Below are 14,534 nucleotides of genomic sequence, written 5' to 3'. Positions count from 1 at the left end.
ACTTCCTTAATTATACTCTTCAAACTTATTGACTACTTCGATGTTGTTACGAACAGAAACTGATAAAATATTAATCTTAAATATAGATTGAAATGAAAGCTTGTCACGTAAATATATGTCGGAGATGAAAGAACAGCGGAGCCTTTGGAATTTTGGATAATCCCGCAACATTGTAACCTAGAGTCTACTATAGCTGTAATTGAACAATTGTAGTTATTCAACCCGATTGTAATTGTTCGAGAGTCGTGATAATGAGCTTGGGCTCGAGGCGACAGTCAGTCGCCGAACGTAGCCGCGGTCACGGGATGAACGTTTTGCCTAACAAGGTATGGAGTAATTCTATAGCTCTCCTTAAAAGAAATATTCGGGGCGACACGAGACAATAAACATTCCAACGGTTTCTGTCCCGTGGCTCGCCACGTGCAGACCCTATTCTTCGAGTAAGATGATTGCCAGATGTCGATGCGTCTCCGCAGGACATGTTCGGCTAGCCCGAGAGCCCGTTATAAATCTTAAGGTTTAGTTAACTAAAGTCCTTCAAACAGACAAACAGTCTTTGTCCCAACTACGGGAAGATAGGGGAGACATATTTTTCAACTAGTGGCGTCTCCCACTAGCAACTTTCCCTCGAGGGCGGCTAACATCCTTTTCTAACCACCGATATGGAGATTGACCAATTAGCAGCAACGCCAATTTCCCTTACTTTCTGAACGAAGGCTTTTCTCGACGAATCCGATGATCTCGTGTCCTTAGACACACCCCATTATAGTTTTCCTCTGTGGCATCATCGGGACAGGAAAGGCATTCTCGTTCGCGATCTCAATGATGAGAGGAGTAACCCTTTACGACCAGTGAATATCACGCATCCGACTTAGATTTTGTGAGTACGTTCATCTATCATCCCGTCGACCGCGGATTCGTTATTGAACCTAGGATCATTGTCATTAGTTTCTCGAGTGCCTAACTACCACGGTTACTTGTCCGGCTCTATAATAATCGTATTTGCACTAGCCGATGTCTCCTCTATTGCACAACGACAACGTGTAACCCAAACGAAGATTCGTTTCACGCCCCTAACCCTAATTCTAATGTGCGCTCCGACATCAGAAGTGGGATCAGTGCCGGTTATAACAGTGCAAGAGCTTACGACCATCGTGCGCGAGTTAATTCCGTCGCTAGTGCAAGAATCGAGTGTGGAACCTAACAATTTTTCGACTCCGCTGCATGGTGCGCAGCTACCAATCTGATTATGGAGGAAAATCCTTTACAAAGCAGTTTCCTGAATATAATTTCAATACCGAGTGTCGAATCGACTTCCACGTAGTGGAGGCGCCAACTGGTAGATCAAGCCATCCGGGTGAGTCGTTTCCATTTTACCCCGATTTCGGAGCCGAGTGTTCGCTAATTAAAGAATCCGTAGTCTTGAGAATTTCTGGCAAAAGAACGATTGATATAGTAGTAATGCGAGGAATAAGAGATATTGGTACTAAACGTATCGCTCAAATCTTGCCCGTTGCAGGTGTTAGTGGTTAGAGATAAATTTTTCATGTCCTGGCTGATAGTTATTTAAAAATACGATATCGCGATTGCTCGTCAAATTTTAAGCCAAGATCTTGACGTAATATTACACAAACTAGCCTCGCTATGTGTAAAACAAAAATAATTCATGCCCGTAATAAAACCGCTGAAAACGCGATCGATGTCAATGAAGTTGACAGTGAGGTACGTGGTAGTGATAAAAGTCGATTAATCTTTCTTTTCGAAAATTCAGAGATTCATCCGTTACGGGTTCCCTACGTACTCGTACAAAAAAATACAGGACAGTTAGAAGTACAATTAATTGATCCTAACATCGCCGTACAAGGAGTCCTAATAGACTTCGCGAGCGCAGAGTAGTACGTGATAGAACAAGCGACTTAATTACAGCCAAAAATCATAAAGCCTAGTAATTCACCGTTCGCGAGCCCCGTGTTACTCGTGAAGACGAACAATGGTACAGATAGATGATAGACAGATTTTCGAGAACTAAATAAACATACGGTCGCGGATCGGTAGCCTTTACCCCTCATTGCGGATCGAGTCGCGAGATTGCAAAAGCGAGATATTTTATTATTCTGGACATGGCCGGTGGGTTTCTCCAAACCCCTATTCATCCTAATTCTAGGAAGTATACAGCATTGATTACCCTCGATGAACAATTTGGATAATAAGTTGTTGTTTTCTTCGAATTCTTTTGTGCCTTTGTTCGATCCATTCGATGTCCTTTATTTGCATAACATAAGTGCGTGCGCGTTTAATGTTTCTTCCGGAAGTCATTTTCGGGACGGCGATACTATGCTGACTCCGTCGAAAATGGGGATTCTTATATCTTCGGACAACCCTAATAATTTTGCAACTCATACTTGTCTAAATATTCTAATATTTATGTTCTTCCTTGCTACAATTTTGTAAACCATCAAAGCGTTTACTACGGAAACCCTCAGGAGTAGTCGCGTGCCAAGTCTTCTGTAGCATTTGACCCTTTTTAATTGTGGTAACATAAGAAATCATTTGGTCGGAGTGATCTGTACTACACTTTCCTTCATTGTATTCAGCAGCGGCTGCTGATTTCGATGTTGCGAACAAACGAAACGAGAGATCGTTCTTGAGATTCCTTTGAAAACACGTATAACAGCCAACGTGCCATTCGTACGTTGTCGTCTATTTGGATGATGTCCTAATTATTGCCGACTCGATAGATCAAGCTCTAAAAGTATTGCACACCGTACTAGATACCCTTGTAAAAGCCGGATTCTCCTTTAACTTTTCAAAATGTTCTTTTCTAAAGGCATCGGTACTCTATTTGGAATATGTAATTTACGTCGGAGAAGTTCGTCCCAATCCGGGTAAAATGCACGCCTTGAGTTCTTTACCTGCGTCAACGACCGTCACACAGCTCAGGCAGTTCATAGGTTTAGCCCTTTATTTCCGAAAATTCGTCCCTAAATTTTCACGGGTAATGAAACCCTTGTATGCGCTTACTTCCGATAATAAAAACATGACTTGGACAGATAGGCATGGAAAAATAAGGCAAAAGGTAATTTCCGCCCTGACCGACGCGCCGGTGTTAATGGTATTTGACCCGAACTACCCGATAGAACTTCGTATCGACGCTAGTTCGGATGGATAGGAGGTCATTTTAATGCACAGGGTTGAAGGTAAAAATCAAGTAGTGGAATATTACAGCAAAAGAACTAGCCCTGCAGAATCTAGGTATCATTCCTACGAATTAGAAACGCTAGCAGTTGTAAACGCCGTCAAGCACTTCCGTCATTATCTCCACGGACGAGAATTTCTTGTCGTCTCCGATTGTAATCCTTTGAAGGCTTCCAGTAGTAAGGTAAATTTAAATGACAGGGTTTACAGGTGGTGGGCTTACTTACAAACTTTTACTTTTGACATTCTGTACCGGGAAGGTAAACGAATGGCCCACGTAAATTTTGTCTCGCGAAATCCCGTAGACTTGGATCACCTTACGATCAACGAAGTCATAGAGAAGGAAATCAATCTGACCGAAATCTCCGAAGACTAGCTATTAGTGGAATAACGTCGCGACTCCCAAATTTCTGGGATCGTCAATAAATTACAGAACGAAGAGCTCGCGGAAGACGTCGCGAATACGTATGAGTTACGGTCCGGTACCCTTCATCGTAAAATACAGAGAAAAGGCAGAACTCTCTGCTTGTCCATTGTCCCCAGAGGTTTTAGATGATCTGTTATTAACCATGTGCAACAGTCAATTATGCACTTAGGTTGGGATAAAACGCTTGAGAAACCGTGCGAGTGTTACTGGTTCGAAGGAATGGCGGAGTATGTTCGCCAATTCGTAGAGAACTGTCACGCTTGTCAAGTTTCAAAGGCCAGTTCAGGTAAAATACAAGCTGAATTACATCCTATACCTAAGACCAGCATACCTTGGCATACAGTTCACGTGGACATAACGGGCAAACTAAGCGGTAAAAGTGGTTCGAAAGAGTATGTCATTGTTTTGGTCGACGTCTTCACTAAATTCGCATATCTGCATCATACTCGCAAAGTAGATTTCCTTAGTACCGGTAAAGCACTTAAGTACTATATTTTTATTCGGCAGTCCTTGCCGGATAATAGCGGACCAAGAGAGGTGTCCTAACGGGTAAAGAATTCCAAGATTTCTGGCAAGGTGAACACTAAAACTCCACTTAATCTCAACCGGTGCGAGTAGGGCCAACGGTCAGGTAGAGCGTATTACGGTACGTTGAAAATTATGTTCACGATCATAGAAACGACCGGGCGATCGTGGCTAGACGCGGTTGGCAAAAATACGGCTGGCTTTAAATTGCACCACCAACCGCGTGACTAAATCGAGCCCATTGGAACTATTAATTGGTGGAACAGCAAAGACCTTACGACTCATTGATACCCGATAATATCGAAGAAAAAGAAGTAGATATCTCTGATGTAAGACAGCGGGCAATAGAGGATATAGAAATTAGTGCTAGGTACGATAAAGGTGGAGTTGACAAAACTAAAACTAAGGTAGTTAGGTTTAACCTTGGTGATTTTGTATTATGCAAAAACGAGGAAAGAAACTAGACGAAGTTAGATCCGAAATTCAGAAGTCCATTCGAGATAGCAAAGATTTTGGAAGGAGGTAGATATACTTTAAAAACCTTAGACGGCAAACAATCATATAAGGACAGACATGACAGACTGAGAAAGATGCTAGAAAGTTGCGCCCCTGCTGAGATGGACGTCTGTGGTGGTGACAACGATGGTGATAATAACGATGCAAGTGCACTGACCTCAGAGGATCATTAACACCACGTTGTGGTCGTAGTGTATACCCACAGTGACGTTTTGCGTATCTGCAATATATCCACTGTGATGTCTCATACATCTGTAATATACCCACAGTGACGTTTTGCGTATCTGCAATATATCCACTGTGATGTCTCACACATCTGTAATATACCCACAGTGACGTTTTGCGTATCTGCAATATATCCACTGTGATGTCTCATATATCTGTAATATACCCACAGTGACGTTTTGCGTATCTGCAATATATCCACTGTGATGTCTCATACATCTGTGATATACCCACAGTGACGTTTTGCGTGTCTGCAATATATCCACTGTGATGTCTCATACATCTGTAATATACCCACAGTGACGTTTGCGTATTTGCAATATATCCACTGTGATGTCTCATGTATCTGTAATATACCCACAGTGACGTTTTGCGTATCTGCAATATATCCACTGTGATGTCTCATACATCTGTAATATACCCACAGTGACGTTTTGCGTGTCTGCAATATATCCACTGTGATGTTTCATACATCTGCAATATACCCATAGTGATACACCCAACGTAGCAATATGATCCAACCAACTGAGATTCATCAGTGTACGAAATCGAACATGATCTGTCGTGTCATTACGGTCTGGCGACTCACAGAACGCAACTAGCACTTTGAATACAAATTATAACGCTACAAATTCTTGTTCTCTTTTAGTTTTGTGTTGTCAAGCCTCCGAACGAAATTTTGTTATTGCACTGGACCCTTGACTTGCTTGGACATTTAGTTAAATCGTAAATAATGTCAGTTGAATCTAATGAAAGAAAACACGATATTTTAGTTACACACGAGGACGTGTGATAGTCAGGAAGGCCGTGTCGGAGATGAAAGAACAGCGGAGCCTTTGGAATTTTGGATAATCCCGCAACATTGTAACCTAGAGTCTACTATAGCTGTAATTGAACAATTGTAGTTATTCAACCCGATTGTAATTGTTCGAGAGTCGTGATAATGAGCTTGGGCTCGAGGCGACAGTCAGTCGCCGAACGTAGCCGCGGTCACGGGATGAACCTTTTGCCTAACAAGGTATGGAGTAATTCTATAGCTCTCCTTAAAAGAAATATTCGGGGCGACACGAGACAATAAACATTCCAACGGTTTCTGTCCCGTGGCTCGCCACGTGCAGACCCTATTCTTCGAGTAAGATGATTGCCAGATGTCGATGCGTCTCCGCAGGACATGTTCGGCTAGCCCGAGAGCCCGTTATAAATCTTAAGGTTTAGTTAACTAAAGTCCTTCAAACAGACAAACAGTCTTTGTCCCAACTACGGGAAGATAGGGAAGACATATTTTTCAACTAGTGGCGTCTCCCACTAGCAACTTTCCCTCGAGGGCGGCTAACATCCTTTTCTAACCACCGATATGGAGATTGACCAATTAGCAGCAACGCCAATTTCCCTTACTTTCTGAACGAAGGCTTTTCTCGACGAATCCGATGATCTCGTGTCCTTAGACACACCCCATTATAGTTTTCCTCTGTGGCATCATCGGGACAGGAAAGGCATTCTCGTTCGCGATCTCAATGATGAGAGGAGTAACCCTTTACGACCAGTGAATATCACGCATCCGACTTAGATTTTGTGAGTACGTTCATCTATCATCCCGTCGACCGCGGATTCGTTATTGAACCTAGGATCATTGTCATTAGTTTCTCGAGTGCCTAACTACCACGGTTACTTGTCCGGCTCTATAATAATCGTATTTGCACTAGCCGATGTCTCCTCTATTGCACAACGACAACGTGTAACCCAAACGAAGATTCGTTTCACGCCCCTAACCCTAATTCTAATGTGCGCTCCGACATATATATATGTCGGAGATGAAATGAAAACCGGAGCCTTCCCTATGCAATTTTGAGGAAGCCTTTTAATGCTTTAGCCTAGATTTTATCATAACTGTAATTAAGTAATTGTCATCTGTAATTGTTTGACATTTGTGAAAAGCGAAAGTGGATTCGAGGTGACAACTGGTCGCTGAACGTAGCCACGGTCACGGGATAAACGTTTTGCTTGATGAAGACAGAAATTGCCTAGTATCGGCGTTTGGATCTTTCTCGATGTTTCCAAAGAGTGTATAACAAACTTTTGACAGATATTGCCTAGCAACAACGATTGGAACCTTCTCGATGTTTCCAGCGAGAATATAACAAACAAATGCAGTCGTATTACGAAAAAGATTTTAATCAGATATTCATTCGTGTGATCGCCGTGGAAAGTGATACATCGAGTAATTTTTCCGAGTGATTCAGCAAACGTATTTTTGTGTTATAAAATTGTTTAAAGTTTTCCCGTTGACCATGGATTCGTTTGAACCCCGGATCATTGTTTATAGCGTAAATTAAATTCAATATTTGTAAATTTATCAATCGTTAATTTTCATTATTCGTTAAATTAGTAAATCGTAAGATATATTATTCGTTTCTTTTATTGTTCGATAAAACTTATTATTCTTTAATCTAATTAATAATTTAATTTATCATATGTTAATCAATCATATCATTTACAAAATTCATTATTCATAATATTTTGTAAAACCTTGTTTATTCGTGTAAATATATTCTCTGTTTTGAAAAACAATGGCTAATTCAAATGAAGAAACATTACGTGATTCAAATCTTAATGATACCCCGACATCAGAAGTGGGATCAAGCCCAAGTGTCACTTTGGAACAACTCATGAAAATCATGAACCAGATGACTCAGCCTAGGGAGCAAAAGTCGAGTATGGAACCTAAGGATGTAATGTTATCACGTTTTGATCCTGAAGGCACGGGCGCTGATCCATCCGCGTGGTGCTCATATACAGATGTGATTTTGAAAGACTATCCGATGCAAGATAGTGTGTTACTTTCTGCTTTAAATCGTGCCCTAAAGGGATCTGCTGCACATTGGCTTTCACAAATAGTGCGCGGTGGAAAGCTTTCCTGGCCAACGTTTAAGGAACAATTCCTTTCGCGTTTTGGTGGCAGAGAGACAGCCGCCACGGCATTAATAAGGATGTCCAGAGAACGACCGACGGAGACCGAAACTCTAGGAGCTTATGGTAGTCGCCTCCGTTCCATGTTGCAGATGAAGATGCAAGATCTAACGATGCCCGAAGTATTCAATACCTTTACTCTTTATATGCTAAACTCACAAGATCAACGCTTTCATCGATTAACGCTCGCAAATAATATCAAGACGGAGGAACAATTTTATGATGAAATGAGAGCTCATCCTTACAACGATCTGCCGGCAACTTTGTTAGGAAATACATCGGAGGAACCTGAAGTTAAACGACGCAAGTTATCGCATTACCGGGTGAAGTGTCATTATTGTGGTACTCTTGGACACAAAATAACGGAGTGTCGCAAGAGGATGCGTAGTGAACAGCGGAAGGATACAAAGGATACAAAGGATACACAACACCAGGAAAGAAACCGTTCAGCTTCATCGTCCAAGGTGGTTTGCTTCAAGTATCGTGCGGAGGGTCATATCGCACCTGATTGTCCACAACTGCAGAACAGAAAATCCGGCTTCAAGAATGAACGTCGAGTCGACTCCTGTGTGGTAGAGCCTCCAGCTGGTAAATTAAGTCATCTGGGTGAGTCGTACCCATTTTATTTCGATTCCGGAGCCGAATGCTCATTAATCAAAGAATCCGTAGCTTCGAAATTTTCTGGCAAACGAACGACTGATGTAGTAATAATGCGAGGCATAGGGAATACTTGTGTTAACAATACATCTCAGATTTTATCCACTGTATGTATTAACGGTTTTACATTGGAGATAACTTTTCATGCCCTTGCTGATAATTACTTAAAATACGATATCATGATTGGTCGTGAAATTTTGAGCCAAGGTTTTGACGTGAATGTTACACGAAACAGTGTCGATATTTGTAAGACAAAAATAGTTAACGCTTGTAGCAGAGTCGCGGAAGATGTGATCAACATTAATGAGGTCGACACTGATGTAGTTGGTAACGATAAAGATCGATTGATTTCTGTTCTCGAGAAATACAAAGAGTCATTTATTACGGGTTTTCCGCGGAATCGTGTAAATACGGGTCAATTAGAAATTCGTATAATTAATCCCAACGTTACCGTGCAACGAAATCCTTATAGACTCAGCGAGGAGGAGCGGGGAATAGTTCGAGAGAGGATAGGTGAACTGATCCGAGCAAAAATCATAAGACCGAGTAATTCACAATTCGCAAGCCCTATATTACTTGTTAAAAAAAAGAACGGTTCAGATAGATTATGTGTAGATTACCGAGCATTAAATAAAAACACCGTCGCGGATCGGTACCCTCTTCCTCTCATAGCTGACCAGATCGCGAGACTGAGAGGGGCGAAATACTTTATAAGCCTGGATATGGCCAGCGGGTTTCATCAAATTCCTATTCACCCGAATTCGACTGAATATACCGCGTTCGTTACTCCTGATGGTCAATATGAATACATGACGATGCCGTTTGGATTGAAGAATGCACCGTCTGTTGTTCAGAGGGCCATTTTCAATGCCTTAGGTGATCTTGCTTATTCATATGTTGTCGTTTATTTGGATGATGTTTTAATTATTGCCGATACGATAGATCAGGCGTTAGAAAGATTAAACACCGTCCTAGATACCCTCGTAAACGCCGGATTCTCTTTTAACTTTTCTAAATGTTCTTTCTTGAAGACGTCAGTACTTTATCTGGGTTATGTGATTCATAACGAAGAAGTCCGACCAAACCCAGGTAAAGTACAAGCCTTGAGCTCTTTGCCCGCACCAACGACTGTTACACAGCTCCGGGAATTCATTGGTTTAGCTTCTTACTTTCGAAAATTTGTTCCTAAATTCTCACAGGTAATGAAATCTTTGTATGCTCTCACTTCCGGTAGCAAGAACATAAATTGGACGGATAAACATGAAAAAAATTAGGCAAAAAGTAATTTCTATTCTGACCAATGAGCCGGTGCTAATGATATTTGACCCCAAATATCCAATAGAACTACATACGGATGCTAGTTCCGAAGGATTTGGGGCTATCTTAATGCATAGGGTCGAAGGTAAAAATAGAGTAGTTGAGTATTATAGCAAGCGGACTAGCCCTGTGGAATCTAGATATCATTCTTATGAGTTAGAAACGCTGGCAGTGGTAAACGCCATCAAGCATTTTCGTCACTATCTGCACGGTCGGGAATTTCTTGTTGTCACTGATTGTAATTCTCTGAAGGCATCCAGTGACAAGGTACATTTAAATGACAGGGTTTACAGATGGTGGGCTTACCTGCAAACTTTTACCTTTGACATTATGTATCGGGAAGGCAAACGAATGGCTCATGTAGATTTCTTTTCGAGAAATCCCGTAGATCTGGATCATCGTACGATCAACAAAATTGTAGAGAAAGAAATCAATCTATCTGAAATCTCCGATGATTGGTTGTTAGCAGAACAACGTCGCGACCCACAAATCTCTGAGATCGTCTGTAAGTTGCAAAATGAAGAGCTCGCGGAAGATATTGCGAATACGTATGAATTACGATCTGGTACACTCCATCGTAAAATACAGAGAAAAGGTAGAACTCTTTGCTTGCCCATTGTCCCAAGGGGTTTCAGGTGGTCCGTCATTAATTATGTGCATCAGTCCATTATGCACTTAGGTTGGGATAAAACGCTTGAGAAACTATACGAGTATTACTGGTTTGAAGGAATGGCGAAATATGTTCGCAAATTCGTTGAGAACTGTCATGCTTGTCGAGTTTCGAAGGCTAGTTCAGGTAAAGTACAAGCTGAACTACATCCCATACCTAAGACCAGCATACACTGGCATACGGTACACATGGATATAACGGGTAAATTAAGTGGTAAGAGTGACTCGAAGGAGTATATCATTGTTTTGGTTGATGCTTTCACAAAATTTGTATACCTGTATCATACTCGTAAATTAGATTCCTTTAATACCATTATAGCACTTAAGTCCGCTATATTTTTATTCGGCAATCCCTGCCGGGTAATAGCAGACCAAGGAAGGTGTTTTACGGGTAAAGATTTCCAAAATTTCTGCCAGAATAGACATATTAGACTTCACTTAATAGCAACCGGTGCGAGTAGGGCCAATGGACAGGTAGAGCGTGTTATGAGTACGCTGAAAAATATGATAACGACGGTGGAAACGTCCGGGCGATCTTGGCAAGACGCGATTGGGGAGATACAACTAGCTTTGAATTGCACTACCAATCGTGTAACCAAATCAAGTCCTCTGGAATTATTAATTGGGAAGGCAGCTAGGCCCTACGGTTTATTGTTGCCTGATAATATTGAGGAAAAGGAAGTAGACATCTTCAATGTAAGGCAACAAGCGATACGGAACATAGAGACTTGCGCCAGTTATGATAAAGACAGGTTTGACAAAACGAAAGCGAAGATAGTTAGGTTTAATCTCGGTGACTTTGTGTTACGTAAGAACGAGGAGAGAAACCAAACAAAGCTAGATCCGAAATTCAAGGGTCCATTCGTAATAACGGAAGTTTTAGAGGGGGATAGATATATTTTAAAAACTCTAGATGGCAAACGGTCATATAAGGATAGACACGACAAGTTGAGAAAGATGCCAGATGGTTGTATTCCTGCTGAGTTGGATGTCTGCGGTGATGACAGCGACGGTGATAATAACGATGCGAGCACATTGATCTCTGGGAATAACGCCGCATTGTGGTCATAGTAATATACCCAGTGTAGTGTATGCGCCTTTTATAATACCCCCAGTGTAGTGCTTGTATTTTTATAATATCCTCACTGGTGCCCTGCGCTTTCTATAATATCCTCACTGGTGCCCTGCGCTTTCTATAATATCCTCACTGGTGCTCTGCGCTTATTATAATATCCTCACTGGTGCCCTGTGCTTTCTATAATATCCTCACTGGTGTCTTGTGCTTTTTGTTATGCATCCAACGTGGTTATGTGATTCAACAAACTGAGATCTTTGTGTGGAGTCGAAAATGATGATGAAAATGGAGTCGTATTACGAAAAAGATTTTAATCAGATATTCATTCGTGTGATCGCCTTGGAAAGTGATACATCGAGTAATTTTTCCGAGTGATTCAGCAAACGTATTTTTGTGTTATAAAATTGTTTAAAGTTTTCCCGTTGACCGTGGATTCGTTTGAACTCCGGATCATTGTTTATAGCGTAAATTAAATTCAATATTTGTAAATTTATCAATCGTTAATTTTCATTATTCGTTAAATTAGTAAATCGTAAGATATATTATTCGTTTCTTTTATTGTTCGATAAAACTTATTATTCTTTAATCTAATTAATAATTTAATTTATCATTTGTTAATCAATCATATCATTTACAAAATTCATTATTCATAATATTTTGTAAAACCTTGTTTATTCGTGTAAATATATTCTCTGTTTTGAAAAACAATGGCTAATTCAAATGAAGAAACATTACGTGATTCAAATCTTAATGATACCCCGACATATATATATATATATGTACTACTTACTCAAACTATGGATCACATAACCTATACAAAAAAAAAAAAAAATTATTGTACACTATAAAGCAAGAGGTTAGATCTTTAATCTGTTAAGAATTAAATTTTTTATTGTAACTGCGAAAATTATAAAAGTACCAAGCGAAGCAAGTACGGAATATATGCGGAATATGAATCGCTCAACGAACCAAAGAGCGGCTCAGTGACAAAATTAGTAAAGTAAAGACCACAAATATTACAACATTATATTCTACCACAAAATAATTCTCTATACAAAAAAGGTACACAACGAATCGATTTTTCACAACGATAAGAGTCAACAGAACCAATCAAGACCAGGCGAGACTCTCATAAGACAACGATATCAGAGGGATCAAATCAGCGACTTCAATCTATGTTACAGAGTATAGTTATCAAGAAAAATTGCTCTTTTCATGAAAAGTATGGTAATGATACTCTTATAATACATTGTATATCTGGCAGTCGGATGTGCCCGTGGCCATCGGAAATGTAAAGACGACGCTTTTAGAAAGTGATAGCGCCATCGCGTTTTAAAAAGGCGTTAGAAGAAGGACGGTTTCGCTATCCAAGGCGAATCGAAAAGTGTGCGTGTTGCGAGAATCAGAGTTGATCGAGACGTCGAAGCATAGAGTCGTTAGAATTGAGTTGCGAGTGTTGTCGAGTGTTAGAGTTGCTAGTGAGAGAGAGAGAGAGGGAGAGAGTTACCAAATAGTTGTCAAGTTATTTGTTGTAAATACGAGCGTTGCATTTAGTTTTCCTGTTAATCAAACATCGTTTCTCTGTCTAACTAATATCTGTATTTTCAATCCATTATTAATATATTCCGATATTACAAGTGGGGGCTCGTCCGGGATTGAATAAGACAGAGAAACGATACGATTTAACGGAGCTATTTGTGCGGGAGTAGAAAAGAATAGAATAAAATGGCAAACGTTGAAGACGAACGATTGTCGGGTGAAGAGGATTTGACGCTGGAGGAGCTGAGGAGTAAGCTCGCACAGATGAATCTGCCTATATCCGGTGCGAGATCAGTGCTGGTTGCCAGGTTGAACAGAGCGTGCAAACCTGGTCGATCTACTCCTAAGGATTCGAAGCGTGGCGAAGAACCAACAAAGCGAGATCTAAGAAGCAAGCAGAGAGCCGAACGCAGTCAAGAGGGAGAGGAAGACCTCGAGAAGCTGAGGACGAAAGAGCTGAGAGCGCGTCTCGTTAGCTTGGGGTTGAAGGTAACGGGAAGAAAATCCGAACTACGCGCGCGGCTACAGGCGGCCCTAGAAGGAGACGATGTATCGTCGGAAGAAGAGAGCTCCGACGAAAGTGAAGGCGAAGACGATAAACAAGGCGCGCGAGAATACAGGAGAGGCACGCGAGCGGTGTATCAGGACCGCGATGAGTATCAGCAGAAGTATATGCGTCGGTTCGATGTTGAGTCTTAAAGACGTGGAAGACTCATTAGAGAAATTCAGCGGGGATGATCTGCTGAGTGTAAATCAGTGGGTGGAAGACTTCGAGGAAATGGCAGAAGTGTGGGATTGGTCAGACGCCCACATGGTGGCCTATGCTAAGAAATTACTCGCAGGCTCCGCTCAGGCCTTCGTACGACAAGAGCGATGCGCGAAGTTCTGGGCAAAGCTAAAAAAGGCGTTGAGGAATGAGTTTGAAAATGTAGTAAGCGACCAACAGATACATGGCGAGTTATCCCATAGAAAGAAGAAAGCAGATGAGAGTCTGCAACAATATAAGTATCACATGTGCGGGATTGCAAAACAAGGAAGGGTTGATACGCAATCCTTGATAGACTACATTATGCAAGGCATTCCCGACGAGGTCGCGAACAAGACTGTGCTATACGGAGCCAGGAATATCGAGCAATTAAAAGAGCGTTTCAGGCGCTACGAAGCGATAAAAAGAGATATGGAGATGAGGACGAAATTTGAGGAGCCGAAGAGTAACAGGGTAAAGCCGGTGGCGAAGCTGTCCGAAACCGAGAGGAACAAGGAACTCGGTCGATCTGGAGATGCGAGGAAGGCGCGATGCTACAATTGCGGTGATGCGGAGCACGTGTGTGCGGAGTGTCCGAGCAAGTCGAGAGGACCTAAATGCTTCAAATGTAGGGAGTACGGACACATCAAGTACGCATCAAGTTGCGACAATTTGGG

The 14,534-nt window shown here is 41.4% G+C and overlaps 1 protein-coding gene across 1 annotated transcript in view; it reads left to right on the top strand.

Moving 5' to 3' along the window:
- The window catches only part of LOC143304038 (uncharacterized), a 75,628-nt gene that overhangs the window by 8,289 nt on the left and 52,805 nt on the right, over positions 1-14,534 (top strand). The gene's annotated exons all lie outside the window — the stretch shown is intronic.

This window comes from Bombus vancouverensis, chromosome 18, assembly GCF_051014615.1.
Source record: "Bombus vancouverensis nearcticus chromosome 18, iyBomVanc1_principal, whole genome shotgun sequence".
NCBI classification, from domain to species: domain Eukaryota; kingdom Metazoa; phylum Arthropoda; class Insecta; order Hymenoptera; family Apidae; genus Bombus; species Bombus vancouverensis.
Note: the sequence above shows the minus strand (reverse complement) of the source record. Positions and strands in the feature narration are given on the sequence as shown.